Source organism: Silene latifolia, chromosome 11, assembly GCF_048544455.1.
Source record: "Silene latifolia isolate original U9 population chromosome 11, ASM4854445v1, whole genome shotgun sequence".
In the NCBI taxonomy this organism is placed as follows: domain Eukaryota; kingdom Viridiplantae; phylum Streptophyta; class Magnoliopsida; order Caryophyllales; family Caryophyllaceae; genus Silene; species Silene latifolia.
The window spans coordinates 79,206,823-79,212,938 of record NC_133536.1 but is presented as its reverse complement, the minus strand read 5'-3'; the positions used below and the strand labels follow the sequence as shown (position 1 = coordinate 79,212,938).

At 40.0% G+C, this 6,116-nt stretch overlaps 1 non-coding gene across 1 annotated transcript; it reads left to right on the top strand.

Annotated features, from left to right (window-relative positions):
- The first annotated feature begins 2,775 nt into the window (after positions 1 to 2,775).
- On the top strand, positions 2,776 to 2,882 carry LOC141615608 (small nucleolar RNA R71). The gene has a single exon (XR_012530020.1). It is a non-coding gene; the product is annotated as a small nucleolar RNA R71 (small nucleolar RNA).
- Positions 2,883 to 6,116: the final 3,234 nt, after the last annotated feature.

The window sequence follows — 6,116 nt, the reverse complement described above, 5'->3', positions numbered from 1 at the left end:
CTCGGATTCTCCAATTTCTGGGTTCAGGAAAAGCGCCTCGGGACGAGCGTCGCGAAGGTAAGCCGAGCGGATTCTTGAGCAACGACGAGCGTCTTCTGCTTGAGACGCTCAGATTCCTTTCCAGGGAGAAATCCCAAAAATTGACAGTGTAAAGACGAGCGTCTTCCTTCTAGGACGACCGTCCTGGCTGAGACGAGCGGATTCCTTGCTGGGACGCTCAGATTCTCAGTCAAGTCCAAAAATTAATTCTGCAGCTTCACAAGACGAGCGTCTTATGCACTGGACGCTCGGGTTCATTTCAAGACGAGCGGATTTGCCTCGGGACGCTCGGATTCTGCCGTTTCCACACGGATTCAGGTCCATCCGTGGGTGCTTCGTAACCCGTGTCATTTCATTCTTCAATTCTTGTGTTCTTCATTGTGGGGGCACTACAAAGGCATAGATAGCCTAGGCAATTGCTATCTCCACACTAAGGCAAAACACTACACATCAATAAACTCATAAGTCCCTCCCTCACTTCTCTCAAACTGATGAAAATCTTAATCAAGGCATAGAAATGCAAATCCAAAAATGACAAAACTGCAATACGATAATTAAAATGCACGTTAGGGAGTTAGAATATTTACAAATGGTGGTTTAAGGTGTTGTTGATGTCAAGGGAGCATGTTCAAGGTGTTGTTGATGTTACTCAACACCTTGAATAAGTAGTCGAAAGCTTGTTCATTGTCATGATAAAGATCTTCAATAAACATTTGCACTTGTTGTTCTCCATGATGGTCTTGGGCCATAGCATTACCGATATAGGGATTGAATATCCCTTCAAACTCATCATCCCAAAGACCGCATACTTCGTCCACTTGATCACTAAAAATGTCTTGAGTTGATGAAGACAACTCTCCTTCTTTCTTTTCTTGGCCAATGAGGCCTTCTTCTTCACTTGTCATGGGTGAGCTTTTCAAGCTCTCATTGTTGTAATTTCCTTGCTCTTTTGATGGAGCATCATCCACTTTCTTCTTCCATTGAAATGCCAACTTCTTCCTATCATCTTTCCGGCTATAGTGATCAACCATAAAACATGGCTCATGTAATCGTGGAGCTCTCATAGTCTTGTCAAGATTGAAAGTGATGGTTTCATCTCCCACTTCAAGGGTGAGCTCTCAATGTTTTACATCGATCACTGCTCCCGCGGTGTGCAAGAAAGGTATTCCTAAGATAATAGGAATGTTGGAGTCTTCTTCCATGTCAACAGTAACAAAATCCACCGGGATGAAGAATTTGCCAATTCTTACGGGAACATCTTCCCATACCCCTAAAGGTGTCTTTGTTGATCTATCCGCCATTTGAAGCGTGATATTGGTGCATTTGAGCTCTCACATTCCTAGCCTCTTGCTTACCGAATATGGCATAACACTCACACTTGCCCCAAGGTCACATAGAGCTTTGTTGATCGTGGTGTCACCAATAGCGCATGGAATGAAGAAACTTCCTGGATCCTTGAGCTTTGGAGGTGAACTTCCTTGAAGAATGGCACTACTCACTTTAGTGAAAGCAATAGTCTCAAGCTTCCGGATTGATTTCTTCTTTGTAAGGATATCTTTTATATACTTTGCATAGGCCGGAACATGATTGATTAATTCTGTAAATGGAATTGAGACTTCTAAATTCTTCACAATCTCCATGAACTTTCCAAGTTGGTCATCAAACTTAGGCTTAGCTTGACAGCTCGTGAATGGAAGTCTAATCACAATACGCTTCTTTTCTTTGGCCTTCTCTTCATCCATCTTTGAAACTTCTTGAATGGCGGGTTCTTCTTTTTTAGAGTTTTCAACAACTCTTTCCTTGTCACTAGCATTCACAACATCTTCAACAACGGGCTTCTTCGGCCCTTCATACCTTATACCACTCCTCAATTGGATGGCACTCACCGATTCTTGTCTTGGGGGATTACCTTGAGGTGGTAATTGCCCCTTTTGTCTTTGTGAACTTGAAGATGCTAATTGAGACATTTGGGTCTCCAATATCTTTGTGTAAGCTAGTATGTTGTTAATGGTGATGTCTTTTGCTTGGCTATCCTTTTGCATTTGAGTGAAAAACTCTTGTTGGTTCTTTTGCATTTGGAGGACCGCTTTTTGAACATCAAAATCTTGGTCATTTAATTGAGTGTATGGAGTTTGATTTTGGTAGCCTTGGTTTTGGTTGTAAAAGGGTCTTTGATTTTGGTTTCTCATTGGAGGTGGGGTGTATGTTGGTTGAGGGTTTTGAACATTTTGGCTTTTGTATGAGAGATTTGGATGGAATTTGGTGTTTTCATTGTAATAGTTGAAATAAGGGGTACCACTCTTGTATGCTTGAAAAGCATTCACTTGTTCACTTGTTCCCCTACATTCACTTTGGTCATGTCCTAAAGTTCCACAATTCTCACATATTCCACTTGGAATTGATGAAGATGCCACCATGGCATTAACATGTTGCTTTGGTGATTTGGAGGCTTCTTCAAGTTTAGCCATAGCCTTCTCAAACTTCAAGTTGATGGTATTAATATGAGCACTAAGTTGAGCACCCAATTGAGTAATAGAGTCCACTTCATGCTTTCCTCCTCTAGTAGCCTTCCGAGGTCTACTATATTGTGATTTATGGACCGTCATTTCCTCAATCTTGTTCCATGTTTGATTATCGTCAACTTCGGTGAACATACCATTTGATCCCATATTGAGAATGTTTCGGGAGTCTTCATAAAGACCATTCCAATATTGTTTTACCAAGAACCACTCGCTAAGTCCATGATGAGGACATGAGCGACAAGTTCCTTTGAATTGCTCCCAAGCTTCATACAAAGATTCTTCGTCCCTTTGTTTAAACCCCGTGATTTGGGCTCTTAGCATGTTAGTCTTTTCCGGAGGGTAGAACATTTTGTAGAAAGGAAGAGCCAATTTCTTCCAAGAGTCAATACCAAGAGTAGCCTTATCAAGGCTCTTTAACCATTGTTTCGCGGTACCAATCAAAGAAAAAGGAAATAAGACCCATCGAATTTGGTCTTGAGTCACTCCGTTTTGAAAAATAGCATCACGATAGTCACAAAAATTCTCCATATGAGAATGAGGGTCTTCACTAGACATTCTCCTAAATTGGCTTCTTTCGACTAATTGGATAAATGCGGATTTTGCAATGAAATTACCCGTTAAATGTTGTGGTGTGGGAGTACCATTGGGTAGGTTCTCCTCGGTTGGTACAAAATGTGATGAAAATTTAGGCATTGTGGGTTGATTTTGTGGTGGGTTTTGTGTTGGGTTATCCTCCCCTTCTCTTGCAAAAGGGTTGATGAACTAAATATTATTTGGTTGAATATCCACAATCTCACCAATACCTTTCAAAGTATTTCTAGCAAGTCTTCTATTGGTTGTCAAAGTTCTTTCAATTTCGTGATCAATGGGTAACAAGTTACCATGTGATCTTCTAGACATGCAAAATATCAAACAACTTGAAAATAATTAGAACAAACCTTGAGGAGTTTTACTTCCCCAAGGCAAAGAAAGACACAACTAAGAACGATCAAAGAAAATCAAATCAAGTTAACACCGTCCCCGGCAACGGCGCCATTTTTGGTCGGACTATCGTTTTTGGTTACTTGTCGTTAGGAGCACCTAGACCAAAACAATATTTATAACTTCACAAACTACTCTACTATTAGTAAAGAGGTAAGTAAAGGTCGGATCCCAAGGGACGGGTATTGATGTAGGATTTTCGAGTGCAATTAGTGGTGTCTAAGGGTGTCACAATTTGGGTTGAGATAAGAAGATCACTAAACTAAATAACAATGTAAGTAAACAAGCAAGATGATCAAAATGAGATGTAAACAATTGATTAAAAGCACTAGGGTGTCATGGGTTCATAGGGGATTCATGGGAATTGATCATACAAACATATTCTCAAATTATAAGCAAGCAATTATTGTTGTGATAGGATCGAGTTGGTTTATATCTTACAATCCTAGGAATGTTTGGGTCCGGTAGCCAAATCGATTAGATTGTACAACATCTACAAGTCGAATTAATCCTCCCTACTCAACTATATGCATGGTCTAATAAGACTCGATTTGGTTTATGTCTTACAAGTCTCATTGAAAAGGTAAGTGATGGGTAAAAAATGCAAGGATTCATAGGCTTGCATTTCATCAAACATAACATGTGCATAAGTTGAGATCACAACAAGCAAGCTAATAAATTATGTGAACATATTAGATTAAGCATGAATAATCCCCCATGTTGGTTTCCCCTAATTCCCCATTAACCCTAGCTAAGGAAACTACTCACTCATTATCAAGTTTAACATACTAACAAGGTTGTCAATCATATTAACAAAGCAAAACATGATGAATGAATGGAAATGATTAACAATAATTAAAACAAGGGTTAAGAGAATTATACCTAATAATGATTCCAAAATAATAAGCAAAGAATAATAGAAGTACTTGATGATTGATGGAAGGTTGTCAATCTCCCAATAATACCCAAATAATCTTCAATTACCCAAAATAAATGATGAAAAATTGAGAAATTAAGGAGATTAATATTGCATAAGAAGAACATGATAATCTAATTAGTACAATGGGGTATTTATACTAAGGATTAGGTACATAAATTAGGGTTACTAAGGGCTTAAATGACGATTAAGACCCTTGAGAAAAGTTGAGGAAGTGCTCCTCTCGAAGGAGATGCTCATCTCCGCTTCGCTAGTCTTCAAGGAATATGCGCATCCCGAGTGGACCAAGGGAGAGGACGTTTTGCACTGTGAAGGAATCCGAGCGGCCAGATGGTCGGGACGAGCGGATTGTGGAGGGCCAGGACGAGCGGACTGGGTGGTGGGACGCTCGGATTCTGGAGGGCTAGGACGAGCGTCCCGAGGCTGCGACGAGCGGATAGTAGCTCAGCAAGCTTCTTCTTCATTTCTTCTTTTCTTCTTCCAACAATCCTCAAGGATTTTGTTGGTGATGCAAGGATCTTCTCATCATTGCCCATCTACTACATTATTTACATAGGCCTTCTAGTCTTGTCTTCACTTTGATGCTTGGTCATTAGATTCGATCAATTTAGCTCCATTTTGCCATGAAAATGCAAGGTTTGCACTCCTCTCCTACCAAGGAAACAATACCTCAAAGAATATGCAAAACGAAAGACTAAAGATAGTAAATCACCCAATTATGCACTAAAAAGCATAGGAACAAGGCTAATTCGAGGACTAAATATGCTCAAAAATGAGTCACATCACAAGTGTTTTATTATTCACATATATACTCTGAGCTTCCCCTCCCCCACATAATATCCTCAAAGATTGATCTTCCCCTCAACCACCAACCTACCCCATCGTCGTCGCAGTCATCGTCATCATCGCCATTGCCGCCGCCAGATCAATCAGATTCTCTTCTTTAAAGAAGTAATAAACCCTCCTCTCTAGAGATTTGTTTGTTATTATAAGTATGCCTTGTTATTATTTGTTTATTAATTTCTGCTTTAGATATGGTCGAAAAGCGCAAACGAAACGATGGAAATGTGTCAGGAGACGACTCGGGTGATGAGAATAATTTGCAACACACTGCGGGTCGAATGCGCCACAGGGTTTCGCTAGAAGCAATAAATTCAAAGATACCTAATCCTTTACAATAGGATAAAGATACGGGGCTGCCATATGGTGAGTATGCCTGGTATTTTGCGAGTTGAATTGGTTGTTATGTAAGACAGTATGTGCCTCTCGGTACGCCGCGTATCAGTGAACTGAGTAAAATACGGAACACCATGCTAATAAACAGAATAAAGGTATTTATATACAAGAATAAATGTTTTAGCTGAAATTAAGTTACTATTTGATATGTGTATTAGCCGAAACACTTGTACCAACTATGCTCATCATATATGCACTTAGCTTACGCTGTCCCCGAAATGTATGATACGTACCTAAAAAAAAACAGGGGAAGCCCTCAGTTTTTGGAAGTTAAAGATTACCGAGAAGCACTTGTTCAACAAGGAAACCGGGGAGATGGACAAGAAACCACTAACAAAGAAGTATCCGTATGTCGGTCAAGACCATTGGGATAGCTATATCGCTTATAGGCAGTCTGACAA